We start from the raw sequence: 26,226 nt of genomic DNA, 5'->3' as shown, positions 1-26,226 counted from the left end.
GTAGGTGAAGGGGGAAGAAGGACAACCAGATAGGTAAGAAATTTGGGAAAAAGGTTCTTCGCATCCAAACGCAGTATTACTTCAGTTGTGGACATTTATGACCACAGTATTTTAGAAATGTGGAAAAGATCATCAGGTGGGAGTTTTGCACCATTTCTTTCTATGTTCTCACAAGATTCAAAGCCCTGGTGAAAGGCAAACCTTACAATACCAAAGTGTTGGCGTATCTGATAATCTGTAAATTTGACTATACCATTCCGTATCCATTGTGTAGAAAAAACCTGGAACTTTAGCACCTCCATCTCTGACCTTCAAAACAGAATGAACAGGCTTTTGGTTTCCTGTGGAAGCATATTTTATGCCTCCTTTAATATCAGAAAGAATGGTTTTCTCTATTCAACTCATGAAGTCAACCAGGTCAATTAAAACTTCACAGGTAAGGGAAATGGATAAGGAAACTATCATTTCTGGTAGGAATTTGAGTGAAAGGCAACATCTGCTTCATCCTAATGAAGCATACATTCAGTATGCTTCATTAGGACATAGGCTAATGGGCCCAAATGGGCTTCTAAAGTCTGCTGGTTTCTCCTACAACAAACAATCTCTTTGCCTATTATCAAGAAGACTTACAGCACATACAGCTGCTCAGCTTTTCAGTAAAATGTTTACAGTACTGTCAGAGGAACTGCTAGAAGTATACTTGCAAAAAAAACAACTACAGCACATGAAGTCTGGATTAAGCACACAACACCCAGTCCTCAAGATTTAGATTTGAAGCCTGAGGAGACGGATGTAGTTGACGACTCAGTCTGGACTGAATGAACCAATTCATTCAACACTTTTTTTTAAGCAAGGAAAAGGTTTTTCTACTTCACTGTCTATCACAGTCTCCAGAAGAAAGATTTATTGAAATAGTTTTAGTGAACATGTACCTTACCCTAGTTAGCCACTAAGGGCGTGTCCAGATGAGTGCGGACGTTTGATTCCCCAGGGACAAGTAGTAGCGGATCACCCTGCACCTCAGCTACTTGTCCCCAGGGAATGCCCATGCCACACACGCTTTGGCATGTGGCAAGTTACCTTAAGGGCAATAAGGGAGGCCCCAGCAGCCTTACCTGGGGCTGCAGCTGTGGTGCTCCTGCTGGGCAGAGCCTGACACTGGCAGCTGCAGCACAGCTCCAGGTGGCCCAGCTCCACTTTTAGAGCAGTGTGCCCTGCCCAAATGTGTGCTGCTCTGATATCCAGGAGTCAAAAAAAAAAAAAACCCATGGAAAAAACCCCAGAGCACTGCACACACAGGCATTGTACCCTTGCAGTGTGGAGAACACCAGACTGTAAGATATGTGGCACTGTTGACGTATTTGCAGTGCCACATACTGCAGAACTGGCCTCATCTGGATACGCCCTAAGTGTGTAACTGGATCATACCAAGGTTCTGTGCACTACACCTTCCCTGGTTCTTCTCAGAAAGGGAACTGGATAACTCAGCATGACAGTGTAACCCAGCATCACTATTGCTTTCTCTGGAGTTCTCCTATTATTACCACCTTTATCATAGCAGAGATCCTAGTTTTCTCTATTTAAAAATCCAAAGTTCTCTGATGTAATAAAAAAGAAAAAGAACCATCCAAAATTCTGATTAAAAAACCCAAAATCTGTGTTTAACCAATTAAAATGAAACACCACTACTTTATCATTAAAAAAAAAAAAAAATCAGAGCTCCCCCTGCCCCTACCAGGTAGATCCAGCTGTGGCTGCCCCCCCTGCTGATTTGTGGCGCTGAGCTGCCCTAATATGCCAGTGCCCTGCACCTGCCCCTGCCACTCGCCCCAACCCACAGCCACCCATCCTCCCCAGCCCTGCTGAACCTTCACCCTGATGCCCCTCACTCATGACCCACTGTCCCCCTTTCCCCCACACTGTATGAGAATGGGGATGAGTGTATGGGGAAAGGGGTGTGTGGGCAGAGGTGATGCATTGGCAGGGGATGGGGGGCCACAAGTGATGTGTGGGGGGGTGTCGGTGGGCACAGAAGACACGTGGAGGGGTCAGGAGTGGCACATGCCCCCCCCTCAAACACACCACCTGTGCACACCCCCTCACACCTACCCCCCTCCATAGACTTACCTGGAGGGAACTACAGGAGCTGCTCTCCACCACACTGCCTGGCTGCCATGTGCAAGTATGCACATGCATATGGACATAGCTCCCCCTGCATCTGCTCCCCCCAGCCCCAAGTTGCCCCTTGCAGGCTGGAACTCTGCCAGCCTACAAGGGGAAACCCGTGGTTTCCCACATTTTTCCCCTCTAAAAGAGAAAATCTGCATTTTCCCGCAACAATCCTGAAGAACAGTATCTCTGAAAACAAAAACATAATAAAGTTGATCCCTAGAAAACTTTGGCGTGGTAACAGGAGCATGGCTGAAATACTGCCTTGGAGGTTTGACAACTTCAAGAAAGTTTTCTGTATTTGGAGGGCATTAGAAATGAGCTGCACTTTTGTGGAAAGCCTGTGCATCAAATTCAGTAAAATATTCTTTCCTCAAAACTAAAAGGTATCACTGATCTGAATACATGCCAGCTCAATTAACTTGTTGGTTCATTAAGAGGAAAGCTTAAGGGCTAAGGGATTTGGGGTGGGAATGAGGTAGGGGTTGAAACGGAGTGATACCAATGACTTATTAAAAGGGACAAAGGATACAATTTCTTCATATTTTGCATGGCTCCAAGTTTAGATGCAAATCTTCAAGAATATATTCTGTTGGAAGCGAAGCCATGGATAAGAAAAGCTCTCTTCTGAAATAGCAATGAAGGCATATTCTAGAGTTTCTGCACAAAATATATGGGGCTATGGAAGGGTTGAAACCCAAGTTTTAGTTTAGTTTTAGAAAACAAACAAACAAAAAACCCTCCAGATCCTTCAGTCCAAAAAAATCACTATTCCAAGAGATAGCCTTAACGTTGTCCAACAAGTTTAAAAAGTCCTAGTCTATAACATTTGTCACATTAAAGGCCAGTTGCATTCTGAAGAGTATTTTTTATGTTTTACTTGGATAAAAGAAAGCTTCCATCCAGGGGAGAACTGCTCAGTAAATATAAATGAATAGGTAGGTATAATCAGCTCAGCTGATGCTAGCTCATGATTCCTGTAAGGTACCCCCCTTCAGTGATTTTGTTGAGTATATCTTTAAGTGCTACTCTGATCTCTAGAGAGAAGGTTTTTGAACCTGAGGAAACAATTGTATAACTTGACTATTAGGTTTTCTCTTAAATTCATTTGATGCAGGCTTTGTATATGGCAATTATGTGCTGGAAATCCAGCACAAGTTATTATTCAGAAAATGAGTGAACAACCAAGAATTTGTTCTCATTTTCATCTTTCAGGAAAAAAATCCTTTGACAGCTCTTTTTACTTTGTAGGGAAGGTTGTAGTTGAACTGTTTTAGCTACTTGCCTAATGAAAGATGATGTGTCATGTGGCAGTCAATCCTCTGAGTCAAATTCTTAGTTTATATTTTTACAGGAAAGAGACTACAGAATTCTCCATTCTTTGAAAAGAAGGAAAGGAACAGAAGCATTTTAGCCTCTTCTGCTTCCATGAACCCCAGGTGAAGGTGGAGTAGGATCCTTTCTTAGAAGCAAGTTGCTCGTTCCATTAAGGTCAGAAAAAGGGAGTAGAGTCAAGGAATAGCTTGATTGCTAGAAACAGTTTACTTTGCTGTAAATGCACAGAAGACATTTCATAGCTCAGCTATTAAGGGTCTGGTTAAAATACTATTTCTTCCCTTAATTCCATCTGCCCTTCTAATATCTCAGCTGAGGGATGGGCTCTGGGCTAAGTGTCTTCTCCTGAAGACATTTTGAAGGAGCAGACAACAGGCTCAGTGGAGACTAAGGAGGCTCCTCCAAAAGGCTGTTTGAGTGTACACCATGCAAAAAAGTCTGTAATTGAGGCTTGTAATGCGCTACTTATATACAATGCATTTATAGCTCCTTTTTGGAAGTCTTCCACTCTTTTGTTTTTTATTCTTGAGCCAGCAGGTGGGAAAGTGCACTAAAAGGAAATAATATATAAAGTGTGCCAGTGTAGCACTTAAAAAATAAAATGAAAGCAGAAACTACAACTAGAGAAGCCACGAGGACCACTAGAACGCAATAAACAGTAAGAGAGTAAAACAGAGAAAAGAACCAACTTGCCCAGTGACACAGGCAGTTAAAAAAAGCCTTCATTACAAATGGCTGCTTCCAGTTCAACAGACTAGGAGAACATTTTGTGCATAATCATAGTCAGGTCACAAAAATTCAAACTTAGAAGCAAGTTTTTCATCAGCAGTGGAATTCATCATGTTTCCACAAAACCTGCTTGTGTACTACATTGCTGCAGAAATCTAATGAAAATAGCTGTTAAGAATCCTCAAGTTAACTTTTACTGAAAACTTACAAAACAATTTAGAACATGGGTCTATTAAATATTCATGTTTAAAAATGTTGTCAAGCATTTCCTTCTGATAAGAAGAGTACTGAAGTTGGCTGGTTGACATAGAATATATTTTTTCCTTTTAAACAATGGTCTTTAAGGTTGGAAATTCCTGTAGGGGTCTTCCACTCCTCCATCTCCCCCCCACAACATTCTAGCTGCTACCCAACCAGGGTCTCTAGGCTCCCTTTTCCTTTTTCTAGCTTCAGCTTCCTGCCCCACCCCTAGGCACATGGGCAGGGTAGTTCAGCCCCCAGGGCCCAAGGAGCCAGCAGCTCAGGCGTGGCCCTGCACAGTGCAGCATGGCACTAGACAGCATGGAAGGCAGCCCATGCAGTGTAGGCCTGGCACAGGTGCAGCCCCCCGCCACTCAAAGTTGAACAGCTGTGATAACTGATTAATATTTATTTCATTTACAGAATTTTATTTCTATTTTTGTATTTTTAGTTTTCTATATAGCAGAGCATGGGAAACCTAATCTGTTCATAAGATTAAAACGTTATACCTGAAATTTAGCGCTCTCAAAAAGTTTTCCCCTTAGATTGAAAAGCAAACACTGAAGACTACCAACAGGACAAATTACAGATACAGCTTATGATTATCAATATGTATGATTCAAAGAAACACCTCTTACCAAAATATACTAGAAAATGTGTATTTTTCTAGGTATTTTCATACCCTACAAGAACAAATAAAATATGTACAAATAGTCCATTATTATAACAGCAAACTCAAACTGTCTCATTACCTTCCTGGTTGAAGTCTACTTCTGCGTATAATTTGTGTGCATCTAGTAAGACGATCTCTTAATATCATTCTCGGCCTCTTGAAGCTGTGTGCGTGTCAGTTCAGTCAGTTGCACATCTTGTCAGTGACAAAATACAGATGAAACAAATGAACAGAGAGAAAAAACAGAATTTAACTTTCTTATGAGTAAAACAACATAAGCACAAACATTAGCACTGGTCCTCTAAAAACTTATTAACCCTAAGGATCAATTTGAACAGGCTCCTCTAGAAACTATGAATCAGACCAAAAACTTTGAAACTTAAATGTGCCAAGTATGACTAAAACAGGGTATTAGACAATTATTAAAATTTCTTCTGCTAGATCTGGTGGCTAATCAACAGGACATTGCATTATAATTCAGCAAGTAATTTATGGACCTCCAACCACAGACCACAGTAAACCAACCACATAATAGGGGCAATGTCCTTGACCGCAGGACAACATGGGTGCAGAAAAGTAGCTGCTGCACTTGGGAGTTCAAAGCTGCTCATCAGAACCCTCAAAGCAGGATTCAATAGTCTAGGAAAAGATTGTCATCCTGCCCTTCTAGCTAGGATACAAAAAAAAAAAATATTTATGAACGCTGTAAGACTAATTGGGGGGAAAAGATAAACATTTGTATGAAAGGAAAACAATCTGCTGAAAAAATAATATGAAGAGAACAGTCTATATTATAGTTTCCGAAACTCATCACTACCTGCCTTATACTGGAAAACGTTAAGTTTTCTGCACTTGCCATAGCATAATACAAATCACATAAAACTACGAATCTTACCACTGACTCACCATACACACACTAACTTCATCTAGGAATCCCTAGCTAGGATGGTTAAGCTGCTTCACTGGTTAACCCAGAGGCCAAAACCCGTCTGCATCATACAGGCACACAAAACTCTTCTGTCAAATACCTTCTCTCCTTCCGACATCACTGACTAGGAATTTAAGAGTTCTGTTAACTCTTGTATGTAAAAACTTCTACTATTTCCCATCAAACTGTCCAAAAAAGCACACAATGTCCAGAGATTTAAATTTCTGCTTTTAAGATTAAAAAAAAAAAAGCCAAACAGATCATCCATTCTTCAAATCTAAACATTGTCGAGAATAAGCAGAACATGAGTATGCACTGGAGTTTCAGATAATTTAGAAAAAACACATTAAACATTTGTATTTTATCCAAAAATGGAGTTTTAAAGTATGCAGGTTTCTCTGACGTCAAGAAAAATTGTGTGGGGGCATTTTGTTTTGTTTCTTAATGCAGGCCTTTTTCTGGAATAGTTCATTTCCAAAGAGCAACAGAATTACTGTTATGGCAAAAGAAAGTGAAACGGGCTTGTTTATTTTCATTTTCCAGTCTCAGTTAACTGCAAAAGAGACCTAATGCTCATGAAATGCAAGCGTCAAATACATAAATGCTTTCTCTACTGCTCAACAAATTCACACTTGCTTCAAACTGCTTCTCACAGTTCCATACAGTCGCATTTCAGCAAACAGCTCCCCATTGCCTGTCACTTTCATACATGCAAATGAATTCTGCTAGTCCACATGATTTCTGATTTACAAGCCAGTCTGAATCCCTCAGGTTTGAGTCACAAGTCAGATGTACAAAAAAAGCCATATTAGAACCTTTCATTCCTAACTAAAAACCTGCCTTCGCCAAAGGCAAAGTGAGAAACAGGTCACGGGATACCTTAAGTCCAGCCCTTCCACTACCATTACAAAATAAAAAATGTGGAAGACGGGTGGAAATAAATTCAGAGAACATGAGGCTCTGATCCGTGGCAGAATTCAATCCTGCAACTCCCTGATTACATAAATACCCTTCTCCTTTTTCACCTTCCCCTTGGTGAATAACCCAGCATTTTGAGGAAACAGAAACCGCTAATCAACCCCGAGGGGTGGTTAAAAGCCACAGCCGGCCGTCTGGCCACATGGTAATAAAGGCAGGAGAGCCTGGATAAACACCGCGGCCCCCAACTTTGATTTCTCAGCCCGGGAAAGCCGCATTCCTCCACAGTCCGAGCCCGCGGCTTGGAGGGGGGCGGAGAGAGGAAGGAGGGGCCCGGCCCCTCGTCCTGCACTGAAGGTGGGGGGCCCCGGGCACACACCGGTCTCGGGGCTGGTTGCCTGGCCCGTCGCCCCCACCCCCGCCGCCACACCCTGCACAAATCACTGCGCGACTCCGGCGCGGCTACAGCCTCCGCCGAGGGCGCGGGGCCCGACCCCCCCGCACGAGTGCGCTGCCGCCGGGGAGCGGGGCCCGCGCTCAACTCTTCTCCCAGCCCCCGGGGGGGGAGGAGGGCCGGGCCGGGCCGGGCCGGGCTCGGCTCGCTGGGCCGCTGCCGCGGGGAGACAATAGGCGCGATGACTTCACCCTCCAGCAATGTGAGGAGCCGCCGGCCCCTGCCCCGCGCTCCGCTCCCCTCAGCGGCCCGGGCCCGTTGGCGGAGGGGGCGCCCGTCCAGGTACCTCACCTATGCCGCCGCCGCGGCCACCCCGCTGGGCCCGGCCCCGGGCAGGACTCGCCTGTGTGAGGGCGGGGAGGAGCGGGGCGAGGCGAGGCAGGGCAGGGCCGGGCCGGGCCGGGGGCGGTCGGCGTCTTCCCGAGCTGCGACGCGCTGAGCTCACACGCACTGCGCTGCAAGGCCGCCTCCAACGGCCGCTCAACGCCCGCACCAACGGCCGGGGGCGGGGCGGGGCGGGGCGGGGCCGCGTCACGTCGCGGGCTCGGGGCGTCCCCTCGCCCCTCCCCCCGCGTTCCCCCCTCGCGGCCCAGGCTGGGGATGCCCCGCGCGATGCCCCCGCCCCCGCGCGCGCCCTCGGGGCCGCCGAGCCGGGGAAGCCCGGGAGCGGGCAGCGCTGCTCGAGGCTGGTTAGGAGTCACCCGGCCCGGCTGGTCGTGCCCTTCCTTCGCTTCGTCTTAGTGCTTTACAACAGATGAATAAAGAGCCGGTGTCCGTGGGACGCTTCATGTCCCCGTCAGTCCGGCCCCATTGGAAAACCTGTCGTCCTCTGTCCCGGCTGCCAAACCCCTGATTCACTCCGCCGCTTTCCTTTGTTTCTTTGGCTGTAATTGCCTCTTCTCTGGCTCCAACTTTCAGCCACAAAATTAATCATCTGCGGTTTCCTACACTCCTCAGCTTGCCCCTTCCCCTTCCCCTTCCCCTTGCCCTGCTGCTCCTGTTATCTCTTCTTTTGCTCGTGTACCTTCTTTCATGCCCAGCAGCCGAGCCTATAAGCATGCTGCAGGTTTTTCCTCCCACGGTGGAGAACCTTGCATTTTTCAGCATTGAACACCACCATGTTCTCATCCGCCCACTTCATGAGTCTGTCCAGATCTGCCTGGATCACCCTCCTGTCCTCAGGTGTGGACGCTTTACCCCAGAGTTTGGTGTCATCGGCAAACTTGGCCAGTCCGCTTCTGACACCAATGTCCACATCATTGATGAAGATGTTAAATAGTATAGGCACTAGGACAGAGCCTCGTGGGACCCCACTGGTCACAGCGCACCAAGACAATTGGCTCCTGTCGACCGCCACCCTCTGGGTCCTACCGCGGAGCCAGTTCCCCAGCCAGCAGATCGTGGTGACGTCAAGGCCACAGTTAGCCAGTTTAGCCAAGAGGTGATTGTGGGATACCAGATTGAAGGCTTTTTTTAAAGTCAAGGTATACAATGTCAATCTCTTCCCCCTTGTCCAGGTGATAGGTCGCCTGGTCATAAAAGGAAATGAGATTGGTCAAGCTAGACCTACCCGCAACAAACCCATGCTGGGTATCCCTCAGGATATTGTCTTCAGCTAGTCTGTTAAGGATGGCCTCCTTGATAATCTTTTCCAAGACCTTCCGCAGGATAGAGGTCAGGCTGATGGGCCTGTAGTTTGCTGGATCTACTTTCCTCCCTTTCTTGAAGATAGGCACGACATGCCTAATGATTGCATTCAATAACTACTGATGCCCCTTTCCTCCAAGAATTTGTCTAGTCCCTTTCTTGGATCTGGCCAAACTGTCAGCTCCCACAATACCCAGTGTCAATGAGTTAGTACCACACTATCTCAATACCTTGCCTTAATCCCCCCACACCCTTATGTAGCTTCCCTGATCCCTACTCCTGTGTTCACTGTCAGTAGTCCTCTTTTCTGCTCTTCCCTCATTCATAGGTATTATAAGAACCATTTACCATCTAATTATCTTTGTTTTATACCTTGCTCCTTCCCTTTTCTATCCCTTGCCTGTTATCTTTGTTTATCTTTTCCAAAGCTGTCATTGAATTAGGCATTTTCTCCAAGATTGTCCTTAGTGGTGGGTTCTGGAAATAGCAGTGCTGCTGAGTCCTGAAAAGTCTGCAATGGAAGTAGACAGGTAACAGGAAGAAGGTTATGTTGGAAGTGACTGTTGATTAGGTAGACTGTATTTACAAAGTGTATATGTTATGAGGGGAAATCAAATCCATGGGTCCTGCCCTATAGTTTACAGCCAGAGATCCCAACCCTGCTGGCTTACATCTGTTTTTCATTCATATGTATAGTCACATTAAAATCAATGTGAACCATGGTGCAAAAAAACAAGCATGTATGACAGTCTTTGCAGAAATTTAAGTTTGCAATTAAGTTATTTTAACAGGTGGGAGAGGAGATGGAAAATAAAAACCATTGAATCATAGAGAAGTAGGTCTGGAAGGGACCTTGGAGGCTATTTAGTCCAACACCCTCCCTGCCTGAGGCAAAATCATCCCTATGCAAAACCATCCTTTACAAATCCATTGTCTAACATCTTAGCAAAACTATACAGTCAACCCTGACACAACCACAAAGCATAACATCCCAACCTGCCACAGGTAAAGCAGAGGGACTATGGCAACCAGCATCCTGATGCTGCAAAGGTTGGTAATTATATGTTCCACAGATCCCAGGCAGAGCACCAGCCTCCTGCTACAGAGGAAGACAAAACCTGTCACAGTCCATACCAATCTGACCATGGGGTAAAAGTCCTTCCTGACCCCAAATATGGCAACCGGTCTGACCCTGAGCAGAGAGAGTAACAGGAAGAAGGTTACATTGGTGTATTGATATTCAGTGTACAAATCATGTACTTCCTTGTTTGTTTTGAATCTTCATAGCTAAGCGAGTTACTTAGCTCACAATGCATCAAATGCTTATGTACATTAGTCACTTTATGCCCATGAGTAGTCCCATTGAATTCAGCTGGAGAGGACATGCAGAAAAATACTTAAAGCTTTGCAGTGTGGAGCCTTGCACTCTTGAGTGTGGATTAAATGGAGAGAGAAGAGTGGTGAGAAACATCAAGAGGAGGGGAGAGGAATGGAGAGATGGAGATTGGTGAAGGCAAGAGGAGAGGGAGGATGTAGGAGAGGTAGGATGCATAATGCAGATGGCATGATAACACAGGAAGAATGATTTTGTTTGGAGTGGCATAGCAGAGTATTTAAGTAAAAAGCTGGAATCTGCAATTACTTAATACAATAAACATCATCATCATCATCATCATCGTGACAAACAAACATCATGACCAAATAGCAAATGGATGACACTGAAAACTCAGAGGAGCAGTAAAAGTGTTCCTAAGTCTGTATTCATGCTAGAGAACTCAAAAGTTGGTGGATTCAAGAAAGTTTCTAAATTCTGTTCTGTCTGTGGTGAATTGATTAGTCCTGGGAGCAGCCCCATTATCCACAATGTCCCAAAGTGTCTTCTCACTGAATCTGAGTAGGGGCTAAGTAGGAAGTCCCTCCCTCAGGCTAGAAGCCTTAATACAGAAAAGTCAGGGAATAAAGATGTGTATTTTTGCACAAAATTTATGCACAAACTGGTAAAAACATGTTCTGTTTAAAACGGAAGATTTAAATTTTCTGTTTTCTTACAGGACAGGGTGGCAGAGTGGTACTGTATTAAGAAAAAGTGACAGCTTTACAAACCCTTGATAGAGAGGAGGTACCTCATCCACTTTATATTTTATGAAGCAAGATAAGCTTTCTGAAAAGATATTAGCATGTCCTTCCACAACACTTTCTAGAAAACACTGCAGTTTAATAGTTTGAAAGTATAATTCAACTGATGGCAAGAGTGTGTGTGTGTGTGTACGCACTTGCTGTTTGTAATGTCAACTTCAAACTGAAAAAATGTGGTGTGTTTCAAAAAAAATCAACATTCAGCAGTACTGTCATAGTGTAAAAGGGGAAAATGATAGGGACATGAGGAAGAAGATAAGAGGAAATGAGTGGTAAGGAAACAAGCTTCTTATCCAAACTGGAAAGGAAGCAGGAGGGAGATGACATGGAGAACCTTAATTTTAATTGTATTTAGGAAATATCCTTCCAATAATGTGCCTTGTAGGGGGTGCTGACCTGTGTAGCTTCAGTATTCTATTTCTGAGCAGCACAATATAATATATAAGTGGTATTGTCAAAATCAGTAATATAAACCAAAAGTGTATTTTGTTAAAAGAAAAAAACAAAAACATTTTATGTTGGAGGAATATCACGTTTAATGGGTAAATGTTTTCCTCTCTTGGATCTCACATCCCAGGCTCTCCCAGACAACTCCTTCTCAAAATGTCATGATCAGCTTCCACTTTATATGGCCAAAACCAAACTGATTTTCCTTCAAAAATCTTCTCTCCACAATCTCTCCACCAGCATCATCCTTATCACTCAAGACCATAATGCAGGAGTCATCTTTAACCTTTTCTCTCTTGACAGCCGTCTCAGGCAGGATCCAGTGACTTCTTCCACTATGATACTTGTAAAATCTATTGTTTCTGTCAAGGAACCCAAGTCCTCTCCATTATCATATATCTCATATCTGAGGGGTAAGCAACCCCCTGGCACACACACATGCCAGAATGTGGCACACAAAGACATTTTGTTTGGCGCACACACCTCAGGGTGGATGGTGGGGGAGCCGTGAGGGCCCTGATCCTTGTTGTGGCAGTGCAGCCCCAGCCACTTCCCCACCGTCTGCCTCAAGGTACGCGTGCACACGCTGCTGGCAATGAGCTGGGCTGGGGCTCCACAGACCCTGGTGCAGTTACTTGCAGCCTCTCTGCCACCTGCTGCGAGCAGCCTGGGCTCTGTGGTGGGCAGCAGGGGCCTTGATTACAAAGGGCCTTGTCCCATAACTACAAAAACATGCTGAACCACTTATATGAGCCAGCATAAGCATCTCACATAGGAAAACACAGTTAATTTATGTGTGTGGTCAGCAATTAGTTACTCGCATGGAATGAACAGGGCCTTAGGTTCAAGTCTATTTAGAGCCCCCTGTCTCTTGGTAAGCAACTGGTGAAGAGAAGGGTAGATTGGAACTTTAATCATTAGGGCTAAGGAGTGCTGAAGGGAGGCAGCACATGGATCATAGTAGTAGTATCATTCCTTTTTCTTAGGACTCACTGCATCATTTCCCCAGCACACCATTTTGGACTTTCTGTGGCACAAACAGTCTGACTGAGTTGTGCCTAAGGAATTAGCTTGAGAATTTGATGTGCTAAGCATATGCAATATCCAGTGCTTTATATTGGAGATGCTGAGCATCTATTCCAATCAGGCCATTAGTGTCTGTAGTGAATTATGTGCTTAGAATTTTATATTAAAATGTAACTAGATATAGATATCTAATGTAGTTCAACTGCAAATCACATAAACTTAGAATATATGTTATTTTTCTCATTAAATCAGCAGGTTTTCACCACAGAAATATCATTTTATTTCATTCCTTTATTAAATGCTTTGGCACTAACTGGGGTGTTGTCATCAACTGCATTGAATATAACTGACTCAAAAACATATATACAGTATTGAGATAGTGCAGATTAAGATTTTCTCAAAAGTCATTATCACCTTGAAGCTAAAATAAAACCATGTCTAAATACTCAAATATAAGAATGATGAGCAAGACAGAAATGCTGAGAGAGAGAGATTAGGATAAAATAGAAGTAGATGGATCAAGAATAAAAAAAGTCCTAAAACAATTAAATAGAAGCTGAAAGAGAAAAAATCAGAATTCTATGCACAATAGAGAACAGCTTGCATTAAGATTTGCATAAGTTTTTTTAAATATAAATTTAACTCTGACATGTTAGGATTGGGTCAGCTGATCAAGTCAGTAAGTGAAAGTAGCATTAGGTTTCTCTGGTAGTCAAATAAGAAAAACATAAAAATCAGATATTTAAGGCGTCTGGAACTGTGTACACTGGGACATGCCTGCTCTTGAAGAGGAAAACCTCTTTAAAATAAATATGTTTATTTCCAATTATAAGTTCCTTTTCAGAAGATAAGTGTAAGAACTAAAAGTTCCATTTCTGGTCATGAAACCAGGATTCTGGGTTCTATACAAGGAGTCAGTTATCTATGAGTTTAATGCTGCAGCACCCAGTGTTTGCAGTATGTCAGTTCTTTTTTTTATATCTAGAATGGTGATCTCAACCAAGATGTGGTGGCACCCTGGGGTGCACTGAGATCCTTTCAAGGGTACTATGGGGTGCCACATTAATAGGTGTGCAAACATGATCGACAAGATACACTCACGGTTTTCAAATCAGAATCCACAGTGTTAAAAACATTCTGACCTGTGATCTTTCTGAGTTATTTGAAACAGAAGAATGGCTCTAATAAAAACTAAGGGTTTTTTTGAGGGGTACCTCACATCTGAAAAGTTTGCGAACCACTGATATAGACATTGGTGCAAAGGTTATTTGCCACCGTTCTCTACATAAAGGTGGAGTAAAAACAGCTATCAAAGGAAACAGAAATAGGATGCTTTTCTAGGTAGGATGAATGTGCCAGAAGAAGAAAAAAAAAAAGCTGAGGCAGAGTATAAGAGAAGTGCATTTCATGGTTCGTTCATGTTTAGCACCGTCTGCATCCTAGCCTCCTGCTTTTTTCCCCTCAGTTGCTCACTAATTTTTTTATACTTCTCTAGGTTGAGAAATTCAATGCTTATAGATTCATAGATGTTAGGGTCAGAAGGGACCTCAATAGATCATCGAGTCCGACCCCCTGCTTAAGCAGGAAAGAGTGCTGGGTCTAGATGACCCCAGGTAGATACTCATCCAACCTCCTCTTGAAAACCCCCAGGGTAGGGGAGAGTACCACCTCCCTTGGGAGCCCGTTCCAGACCTTGGCCACTTGAACTGTGAAGAAGTTCTTCCTAATGTCCAATCTAAATCTGCTGTCTGCTAGCTTGTGGCCATTGCTTCTTGTAACCCCCGGGGACGCCTTGGTGAATAAATACTCACCAATTCCCTTCTGTGCCCCTGTGATGAACTTATAGGCAGCCACAAGGTCACCTCTCAACCTTCTTTTGCGGAGGCTGAAAAGGTCCAGTTTCTCTAGTCTCTCCTCGTAGGGCTTGGTCTGCAGGCCCTTAACCATATGAGTGGCCCTTCTCTGGACCCTCTCCAGGTTATCTGCATCCTTCTTGAAGTGTGGCGCCCAGAATTGCACGCAGTACTCCAACTGCAGTCTGACCAGCGCCCGATAGAGGGGAAGTATCACCTCCTTGGACCTATTCGTCATGCTTAGGCTCTGCTAAAAGATAAAATTGTTTTTGGAAAATGTGAATAAAATAGTTCATCTGTTTTTAAAATATGAGAAGAATTACCAAAAAAAATGGAGTGTTAAAGGTTTTCCATCCAAATAGGTAGGAATGAACATTCTGGTTGTGATAGAATTAGCCCTTGCTAAGAAAATTATTCTTGGTTTTGTTAGAGAAAATTGGTTTTAACCAAGTTAAGAGACTTGCAAGATCACATACACAGGATCTTAGGTTTTGTAGAATTTAGATTTATCTTCTCCAAGGTCTCTGCTCAAGCTGAGGAGTACACACTTGGATACTCACACACCCAATGGAATGAATCTAGCTCAAATACTGTCTGTAATATAGCACTTAAGTTCAGAAAGCAAGAAGAAAATTGCTCAAGATACCTCTGCAGGGAAACACTTATTGGTCTTCATTGGCCTTGTAACTACATAAATGACACAAGGTTCATAAGGAAATCTCCAGTTTTCCCTAGGCCTCTGTGTACAGGGTCAGCCATGCTAGGTGGCCCACAAGAGATATTCAGGGTATAGACTAGGACTTGATCTGTGTCAATTTCCATGACAAGGTCCTCTGGATTTGATTTGATTCCGTTCAATTTGATCCTAGTTCTTATACTATGCTTATCACCATACTATCTGAGCAACTATTATTCAGTTGAAATATGGATAGGCTTTTTGTGAATTTAGATTGAAGGTTAGAAGAGAAAACTACAGTTCCATGCCTTTTCCCTGGTCTATGTAAGAGTTTTAAATCTGTGGAATCTAAAATGGAATTTCCGCTCATGTTTTTCCTCTTCAAGTTCCAGGAAGGATGATGTTCTGGCTCTTAGTTCTCAGCATTATGTCTCTACCATGGAAGAAAAATCAAGTATATATTTAGCGTTTGCTTTACTGGCACATGTTGTTTCAAGTTAGCCTCTTATTTTCATCCCTATTGGAATTTGCATTCTGTCCCAAAATAATCAGCATAGGAGTCAGTGGATTTGGCTTTATTAAAGCTTGCTTGTGCCTCTTATTTTAACAGTTCTGCAGGAGGTGCTATATGGCAGTGGTTCTTCCTCCTTTTTTTCTTGGCAGGTCTTTGTAGTGTTCCCCCCCACTCCAATTACTTTCTATTTTTGCACTAGATCAGCCCCATGCTGCTAAACACATGACATCCATGTCCTTCCCCCAGAACAATCCTGGCCAAGGCATACAGACAGAAAATTCCTTTCTGTCTATGATAATGAGAAACAAAATCTGGAACAATAACAGGAGACAGATAGGGTTTCACCTACCCCTCGCCCTCTGTTCCCATTCCTACTCCTTTTACATCTGCTGCAGTTGACTTGTAGCACAAGACCTGCAAATGGGAAGGTGACCAGTCTTCATAGATAAGTATTATTCATCACTTGCTCAAAAATGTTTACATTTGCAAGTGGTGAATATAGGAGGTGCTAAGAGTCTCTACCCTATACCTATCCCCCAAAAGCCTCAATTTAAACTTGAAACTGGCTCTTGCAGGGCAGTTTTTTTGGTGGTTGAGCACAGGTTTTGCCATTAAGACAGCCCTGGTTCACATCTGAATTAACAGAAGGGCTAATAAGCTGCTTGGGAGGCAAATTTCTGACTCCTTACTGTGAGGTCTGGTGTACGCTTGTCTGAGCTAACTTTAAATTACCCAGCTTGGGTCCTGTTAGCAATATAGCTGTGGCAGCACAGAGCTCAGGGCAAACTAACTGCTTATGTTTTTACCTAGTTTCTCAGGTTTGTAGCCCATGCTGTGCTACCATTATGGGGGTGCTGACTGAGTGAAAACTAAGCAAGGATCTTAATAATTTTTACTTGTTGTAGAAACAAGGAATGCATTCCGGTATATTGTATTTGTGTGCAGAAGCCTTTCTAGTAACACTATTATGGCAAACAGTATTGTAACTAAGGGAGGGTAACCAGGACAGCAACCTTAGGCACTGACTTACGATGGGGGCACAAAAATAACAGCCATTGCCACTGCTACCTGGCCATGCCAGCAGCAACAGCAGCTGGAAGCTACTGCTACACTGCAACACTGCTGCCCAGTGTACAGAGGTGCCCTGTTACACCTCTGATGGGAAAACTTGTCCTGCACCTCTGATTATCCTACTTGTATACATAGTGATCTGTCATATCTGTTCATGGTAACAGGAAAACCAAAAGATTATATTATAAAGGCAATTGTATGAGCTAGAGTAATCAGCAGTTGCAGTTAACTATTAACAATACTTGCTGCCTAGTGCACAGAGCTGCCCTGGTACACCTCTGATGGCAAAACCTGTGCCCTACACCTCTGATTATCCTACTTGTATACATACTGATCTGTCATATCTGTGCATGGTAACAGGAAAACAAAAAGATTATATTATGAAGGTAATTTTATAAGCTAGAGTAATCAGCAGTTGCAGTTAACTATTAACAATACCTGGAGTTTAGAAAAAGCTTATGATTGATAACTGCTTGCATAACTATGACAGTTAAGAAAAGTAAGCAAGCCCCCCTACCTCTGAAAGCTTAAGCTATACATCTCTGATTCAGTTAGTCTATAAAGGTGGACTTCAGTTAAGATTATGTAAGCATATAGCATATGTAACCATATACCAGAGCATAGGCTGGTCACCACAACTCTGAGAGGAGCTTTTGCCTGTTGCCTTCCACATTCAGCTTTACACAATTGGCTACATCCACTTTTGACTGTGGGTGTGGAGGGGAAGAGGGGCAGATTCCACGATCCTCCAAGGTCTCAGATAGTGTCCACTGCTAGGGTCAACGATCAGAATGACAGTGGTAGATGGTCTAACACCACAGATTTCAAGCCTTTTCATATTTGTGAATTACTGCAAAACACAGATCTTTCTTAGATTCATAGATTCATAGACACTAGGGCCAGAAGGGACCTTGGAAGATCATCAAGTCCAGCCCCCTGCCCCGGGGGGAGGAAGTCAGCAGGGATCATAGGATTCCAGAAAGATAAACATCCAAATGTCTCTTGAAGGCGTTCAAAGTAGGTGCTTGAACCACCTCTGGCAGCAGTCTATTCCAAACCTTGGCGGCTTGGACACTAAAGAAGTTCTTACTTATGTCCAGCCTGAAACAGTCATGGAGGAGTTTGTGATGGTTTGACCTTGTCATCCCTTGGGGCTCTCTGGTGAACAAACGCTCCTCCAGATCCTGGTGAGCACCCCTGATAAACTTATAGGTGGCCACCAGATCACCCCTGAACCTGCACTTTTCCAGGCTGAAGAGTCCCATGGCTCTCAGCCTCTCATCATAAGGTCTGTTTTCCTGACCTCTGATCATGTGCGTGGCTCTCCTCTGCACTCTCTCAAGCTTCTCCACATCCTTTTTGAATTGTGGAGCCCAAAACTGGATGCAGTACTCCAGCTGCGGCCTCACCAAGGCCGAGTACAACAGGAGAATGACCTTCTGGAATTTGCTTGAGAGGCATCTATGGATGCAAACCAGCGTTTTGCTCACTTTGCTAGCCGCAGCATCACATTGCAGGGTTATATTCATCTTGTGGTCAATCATGACCCCCCAAGTCACTTTTGTCCATACCACTAGCCAGCATAGCACTGCTGACCTATAAGCATGCTGCAGGTTTTTCCTCCCAAATGCTGCAGGTTTTTCCTCCCACCTTGTCACAGGCTACTTCGGATTCCACACATTTTCTGTCACAATTATATTACTTGGGTATATATTAAGGTATAAGAGGATGACAAGATTTTAAAAAAAGCCTTTCATTGGTGCCCTGGGCCCTTGGTTACGATCTCCCATCTGGTCTTCATATTGTTGGTTTATTCTCTTTGTCCATAGGGCTCAACACTTATTAAGACCATATTTTTTCAGTGCCTACAGCCCCCATTTTTTGGTTTATTACTACCCTCCTGTGTACTACCTGTTACATTTCCCAGTTCGATGTTGCCTGTAGATAGAGATTTTGTTTTTGTTTTTTTAAATCAGGATTGAATTTAAAACAAAGAAAATTCCAGAAAGAAAAATATAAGCCTGTTGTCCAAGGTCCAAAGAGAGATGCTTCTTTATTTTTAGCTTAACTGAACAAGCAAATCCTCTGAGCCCAAAAGAGGATCTATACACATACCACTCCACAGACCCTAGAGCATTAGGGGCAAAGTATGGCTGGTGCCCCCAGGTCTTGCTAGGGTAATTCCATAGGCACCAACTATGTGGGTGCTCTGAGGCTCAAGCACCCCTTGAAAAAGTTAGCAGGTGCTCAGCATCCATTAGCTGCAGCCATCCGCTTGCAGCCCTGATTCCGCCTCCCAACCCCCCAGTGCTTTACCAGAAGCCGTAGCGCCTTACTTCAACTATTAGAACATTATTTCAACTATTAGAGCTGTGTTCTGGAGGATGAAGGAAGGTAGCGTCTTATCAGATTTATCATAGGAATGATTTTTTCCTAGATTTATAAAACTACATTTGAATTAACCATAAGTGATTCCATCAGCTGATAGATAAAAGCACTACAAAGGCCCCACTAAAGTGCCCAATCTTTACAGGCACTGCAAAACTGGATTGAAGTAATGTGCTGCCTCTTCTGGGCGTGTGTGGGGCTTAGCACAGGAATGCACCAAGTTTAAAGAAAGTGCCATTGGGGGGGGGGTTACATCTGCAAGCACCCACCTGCAAAAACCAAATTTGACATCTATGGTTAATTCAAATATAGTTTTGTAAACCTCTGAAAAAAATATATTTCCTATGATAAATCTGATAAGATGCTACCTTCCTTCATCCCCCAGAACACAGCTCTAATAATCTAGATGGTAACTCTTACATGTTTATTTGGTATAATTAACATTTGTATTTAAGGGCAAACTGTAGTAATAAATTCATAATACTAGTTTCACTAGTTTTATTAACTAAAGAATTTTCATCCCCTTTCTGAGAACATTAAACCATCTTTTAAATTACAAGGCAGGAGGATTTTGCCAAGTATATTACAGTAGATGTTTGGAACAACCAGAATAAACTTTCAAAGTATGTTAACATGCAATAATGAGCAATATACAGTTTGTTAACTGTTACTCCTGTTCCTCATTATTTATGCTACCATTACAAGCACAAGATGATAAATCTTCCCCAAACCATTTGCAAGCCAAGTTAAAATGTAAATTGATGAAGGACACAAATAGTGGGAGGAGTGGATTGGACAGAAGAAAGGACAGGATGACAGCATTTATTTAAAGTTCTTTTTAGTATATTGAAATATGCACATTCCATTTTGTCTTTCCAGGTTGACATCATGCATCTCTTCCAAGTGTGGCAAAGGGCCAGGAGGAACTATAGAAGATAAGACACCCCAAAACAGCAAGCCCTAAACAGCAGCATGCTCTCCTTGTATTTGAAGCCACTCATGGATAGAAGTTCTTTGACTCTTCAGCACTGAAGTGCCTAATAAATTAACCAGGGGTGTAGGCTGTAGATGTGTTTGTCTCAGGACATAGGCAGACAAGGTTCTTTGGGTGAATATGATATCTTTTATTAGACCAATTTAAATAGTTGGAAAAAAAATGTATACCAAGCTTTCGGGTTTAAAAACCACACCAACTCCAGAGACTTCCTCAGCCTGACGAAGGGTTTTTAAACCCGAAAGCTTGCTATAAAAATGTTTTCCAACTATTTAAGTTGGTTTAATAAAATATATCATATTCACCCAAAGAAACTTGTTTGCCTAATAAATTAAGCTGCAGTATTAATGGGTTCCATTACATCCTTTCACTTAAGACTTAAACTGAATGAGTAGTGTCAAGGCATGGGGGAAAAGTGGCTACTTTGGAGCATCTTTACTTAGTTCCTTGGTCACTCTTTTTCCTTGAAGGCTCACTTCACACAAGCCAGATTAACATGGTCTTTGGGGTTTTTTTGCTTTTCTCTGTAGCAGGGAAGTGTCCCGCTCCCTTGGAACTCTCAAACATATCTTAACAACCTTTGCAGCAGTAGGGTATTGGCCATGGTTATCCCCCTGCTTTACCTGTGACAGGTTAGGGTGTTATGGTTGTGTCAGGGTTGACTGTAGTTTTGCAAACAGGTTAGACAACAGGAAGGTTTCTGTAGGGATGCTGCTGCTTCAGGCAGTGGGAGTGGACTAGATGAACTCTAGAAATCCCTTCCAGCCCTTCTTTTCTATGATTTTATAATACTAAGACAAAATAAAACCATTCTACATTTGTCCTTCAGAACACAATATGCCTTAGTATTGGTTTACCATGAATAGCAAGTTGGAGAGTGTAGGGAGCTGGATACAACTCCAAGAACTTTAGCCACATTTATCTGCTTTCTATTTTTATTGATGTTTAGCAAAGTATAGGGTGCATAAACAGAAACACTGACTATAGGTTACAGGAGATTATTCTGGCTGTATATGAGGAGCTAGGACCTGTAACCCTGTCATTTGAATACATATTTTAATTGTAAGGTGTATTGTTTAAAATAAAGTCAGTTCTGGTCATCTTAAAAATATTCTAGAACCAAAGGATACTGCAGAGGATGGCAAAATGTTGCATTCAGATATGAAACTATTATGCAAAATGTTTAGAGAAAATAGATTTTTATCTGTCAAAAAGGAGAAATGAAAGGGAAGCATAACTTCACTGAAGTCTGGATGGAACAGAGAAGTTAAAAGCCACAAGTCTATTTCAGCTTGTTACACAAAAGACAAAGGGTCACAGACAAGAAAAGAGCTGAATATGATGATGATGTTGATGATATAAATAGAATTGGACACCCAAAGAACACAGGAAATACTCTGATGCAATTTTTTAGGTTATTTTAAAGTGACTTATACAGCAAGGGCAACAGAACTATGACTGGTCCTGTTTTGAATGGGAACTTGCCAGATATTTAGGCAAACAAGAACATTTGGTGACTGCCTCTGTTGATCGAAGAAGTGGATCCAGATAGATTTTTTTTCAGTTTTCCATTCTATAATGTCCTGCATTATTAGAAGTAGCGGCTGCTTGAGGACTTCCTCCTATGAGGTTGATTCAGTGACCTACTGTTAGGCCACATGTTGTCCTTATGGCCAGATGGTACCTGTCTAACCGTTTTCTGATACCCAAAAGGTAATTCAAAATAATTCTCTACAAGAAAGAATTCTCTACTTGCCTCCTCCCTACACACACTCGTAAAGGTCACAAAACATACTCACACAAACAGGACGTAGAACAGAGTTTGGAGTGACTGGAATCTCCCTGTACCTCAGCCTATGGGAGAGGTATAAAGTTTTTCCAAGTCACTTCTCCAGGGCTAGCCCGGTACTGCCATGAAGTACTGGTCCACTGCCATGACTGTTACTTCACCAGCTGAACTTCACTCCATATACAAGAGGACAAATAAATATAATAGAATTTGTCCATGTGCTTTTCAGTCTTTGTACCATCATTAGTTTTTCAGGCAAATCTCTACACTCACCATTATCTCGCCTAAAAAGGCAAGATCTTTTGGTGTCTTTTGAAATAACACTTGCCTTTCACTTTCATTCATTTTCTTCCCTATTTTAGATCAATAATAGAGATGTTAAAAATCAATTTACACCTTCTTCACCACAACTAAAAGCAGTTTTGATTATTTTTGTCCATTCTTACAATGAAGGGACAAAGATAGCAAACTCAGTTCAATTCAAGCTGTGCAAATATTCTCAAACCATGATCCAGGGAGCACTTCCTGGTGGTTCATAGAGTGCTGGTTTCCCTACATTACTGGCTTCTCCTTCTCTCCAGTTGTTACATTGTAATAAAGGTTGGAAAAGTGTATTTCCTAATAAACAATGAACCTGGCTGCCACAGGAGCATTACCTAAGTGCAAATGAGGAAGAGATCTAGGTAATCATAAAAGAGTAGCGAGGTGGTTTGCAAAACCTCTCACTAAGATGTAGCCCACCATATGAAAAAGTTGGGCAACTGAGCTATGCTTTTAAACTTCTTGTTATACTAGCTTCCTCAGGACATTTCCTCTTCTTCCTCCCTATGGGAGATATATTGTTATACACAATACTGAATACTTGGCATACAAACATTAACCTTTACCCTAATTTTAGAATCACAGATGTTAACAATGGAAAAGGACTACAAATTCTCTAGTTCGTTCCCCTACCACTGTAAAACCATTCCATTTCTGGCCCTTTGTTTAATTTAGTCTTAAATTTATCAGCCAATGTAGAGTAAGGAGGGCAGAATCTGCCCCCCCCCCCCCCCAAGGATATTCTATGTAATAAGTGGTTGGTTCTTTTGAAATTTGCAATTGTATTTAAATGATAGAAGAACACATATACCATGTATTTAAAACAACTATATTTGGCCTGGGCTACTTAGAAAACGTCTGAGAGTTATTTTATGATGTTGCTGTTCCAGGCATTTGCAAAATATCCTACCTAAAAATCCTTTCTAATTAAAGGAAGCATGGAAAATAAAGCTTCAGCTTGTGCGGGCTGGGGGCGAGCCGGGCCCGTCTTTGTGCACACAGGCTGTGGCCAGCAGCCCGGGCACGCGGGGCCGGAGGAGACCGTACGGTGGCAAGGCACGCACGGGCTAGAATTAGTCACAGAGGCGTAATGGTTGATTTAAAGATTATTTACTTAAACCCAAGATGGTCGCGGTGCAGGCAGGAAAACTTGCTTGAGTTACAGTTGCAGATAGAAAAGAAGAGAGGCGGACTAGAGTTCCTTCCCGTGAACACTCTTCTAGCCCATCCAGTTGGAGGCTCTAAACCACGAGCCCGTCGCGCCAACCGAAGAAAGTACTCAAAACAAAGAGCTCTGAATACACTTACACAAAGTTTGCTAGGCTCCGTGGATCCTTTTTGCGCGCAGGGAAGAAGGATACGTCGGGATTGCACTCGGTGATGGGGAGAGGCTAGAGGCTGATCAGACCTCTGTTGCCTGCTTGAAATGCGTTGGGTCCATAAGGATCCGCAGCGCTTAGAGATCTTCACACAGGGTGAAGTCTCCTCCTCCTGATGTTTGTGGAGTCCTCCAACTTGGGCGGAAACCACTCAAGCCTTTTATACGGCCAGCAAGCCAATCGCTAGCCGCCACGTGTGCATGTATTAGAATCGGCCAATAACGTGGCACGAATCTTCATACAAATGGCGGGAACTCCTTTGCACCGTGCATCTCTGAGATGCAAAAGAAATGCACCATGCAAAGAAAGCTACAAATTTGGCGGGAATACTCCGTTGTACCGGAGTTCTCTTCTGCAGCAGAGAACTCCACCATGCAAGGAAGCTGCAATTTAGTGGGAACATAATTTAGCAATGCCGAAGCACACACAAACAAAAACTCACAACTTTGGGTTGTGACACAGCTAAAAGGCAAATGAGGTCTAGCTGTACTTAGAACTACTAGCTCTGGGCATTAGTACAATAAAATTGTACTTTTACATCCCTGAAACCATACTCAAGTCAAAATTGGTGCATGGGTATGTAAATGACAGGACTGTTTGGTTCCTTGTGCACAGAGTGACTAATTACAGTTTCCACAGAAGCCCTGCCTAACATTTTGTATCAGTGGTCAGGTTCTTTGTTCAGTTTTGTGCCAATTTTCTCACATCTGAGTGGTGAAGTTGTAAGAGCGCTAATTTACGCTGTTCACAACTAGAGCTGTTAGAGATGTCAGGCAGAAGGTTAGGTATTCCGAGTTCCAGTATTCTGCATAACATTTTCCACAAAACTCACTCTTTCACTGCCACTGACTTAAGTCACTCTTACCAAGTTTACAGTTACATTAAATGACCTTATTTCTCTGGCTCTGGTTTTGTGATATTCTCTCCAGAATAAATTCCATTCTTGCACATCTGGGTTTCCTGTAGCATTTTCTCAAGACTGCAAGGGATTTATTTAAATTAATTTAACTGGCAAAATGGATGAAGTAGAACCATACTGAACCAAAACACAACTTTTAATTCAAAAGCAAATCTAACTGGGAAAGCTATCATTCAAACAGAAGATGTGCCATAAATTTCTGAGTGTTCACACTCAACAGTTCTCTTACTGCTGTCACTTGATCAACTAACACCTTTTGTTGCCGTGCAGTATTTCTATGCTGATTCAGTACTATCCAGCTGCCAAATGGGATAAACGGTTCTTCCACAGTCAGAGGTAGACATATGGCTAAACAGACAGCTAATGGGAACAAAATTGCTTTATAAGAGATCATTAGTGTGGTCACCACAAACAAATCACAAACTGCTGTACTCCAGCTGTGCTGCTTTGCACTGTTTCTCTGTACAAATTCCTTTTCTTCCAAACAGAGGTGCTCCATTTCTGTTAAATCAAGGGCACCAGATGCCTTTCAATCCTAAGCACAACTCAGAATACTTTATATCAGCTGTTCTGGCAGTGTCTCTGGAGCAGTGTCACAGCTATTGTGAAAGATTCTGAGGCATGTTTGACAATTGAAAGTTCTTGTCTCCAATATCTGAGCAGAAACAGGAACTCACTTTATAAGAGGAATTGAGGTCAACAAGGTAGGTTCTGAGGCATTCAAACACTGAAGTACTAGAGTAATAGTCATACTAAAAAGCCCAGTCAGAATACAGTTTAAATTACTAGAGGGAGTAAAAAACAAAAGGAGAATATTTTTGTATTTTTTTTATCCCCAGATATATGTATGGAATTTTAACATTAATGAATGTCTCCCCTTGATCATATGACCACTTGAACGTATAAGAGCTATTCTGTCAAGGCTTTCTGTGGATTCAGGCAGACATTACTGCATTGGTTTATATCAGTGGTTCTCAACCTTTTTAGACTTAAAGGACCTCTGAACAGACTCAAGGCATCCCTCCAAAAATCGTCTCTTAGTTTACATTTACTTTTTGACTACAGGAAAATACTAGAGCGATTCTTCTGTTGCAAAGAACTCAGAAAGACCACAGTAGGTCAAAATATTTTTAACACTATGGACTCCTATTTGAAATCTCTGAGTTTACCTCATGAATTATGTTGGGACACCTAAAACTATTAACATTGCATGGCACCCTGCAACACCCTTGAAAGGATCTCAAGGCCTTTGGGACTTCCATGGCACCCTGGTTGAGAATCACTGATTAATATTCAGTTTAAAATTTAAAGGATTTTCCATAGCCACAAAGACTAGAGAGTTGGATTTTTTGTTGTTTTTTTAAAGGAATCATGCAGCCATTTCTGGATACTTAAAAATTTATACAGGGGCCTTAATCAGCTTTCCAAAAAAAAAAAAAAAGAAAGATTAATGATTAAGGATTACTAAAGGACACAAAAAAAGACAAGAAGAACTAATTTACTTACAAAATTACTTGTCTGAGATAATGTGAGCCCAAATTTTAGCTTTGAAAATAATAAATTTGACAAAGCAAAACAAAAAGCTGATTTTGATACAATTTAGCACAATTGCATTGATTA

The 26,226-nt window shown here is 42.5% G+C and overlaps 1 protein-coding gene and 1 long non-coding RNA gene across 4 annotated transcripts in view; one reads left to right on the top strand and one right to left on the bottom strand.

Moving 5' to 3' along the window:
• The window catches only part of RNF19A (ring finger protein 19A, RBR E3 ubiquitin protein ligase), a 104,820-nt gene extending 96,894 nt beyond the window's left edge, over positions 1–7,926 (bottom strand). For 2 of the 3 annotated variants that reach the window (XM_019495739.2, XM_006268796.4), the window contains exons 1-2: positions 7,738–7,926; positions 5,226–5,341 (exon numbers count right to left, since the gene is read on the bottom strand). The gene's annotated coding sequence lies outside the window, so the exon portion shown is untranslated. The remainder of the gene's footprint in view (positions 1–5,225; positions 5,342–7,737) is intronic. The other variant, XM_019495740.2, reaches the window with a different exon arrangement.
• On the top strand, positions 7,279–21,307 carry LOC109285211 (uncharacterized). Its single transcript, XR_002092877.2, has 2 exons — positions 7,279–7,728; positions 20,084–21,307. It is a non-coding gene; the product is annotated as an uncharacterized LOC109285211 (long non-coding RNA).
• Positions 21,308–26,226: the final 4,919 nt, after the last annotated feature.

This window comes from Alligator mississippiensis, chromosome 3 (assembly GCF_030867095.1).
Source record: "Alligator mississippiensis isolate rAllMis1 chromosome 3, rAllMis1, whole genome shotgun sequence".
In the NCBI taxonomy this organism is placed as follows: Eukaryota; Metazoa; Chordata; order Crocodylia; family Alligatoridae; genus Alligator; species Alligator mississippiensis.
This window is presented reverse-complemented; position numbering and strand designations above follow the sequence as displayed.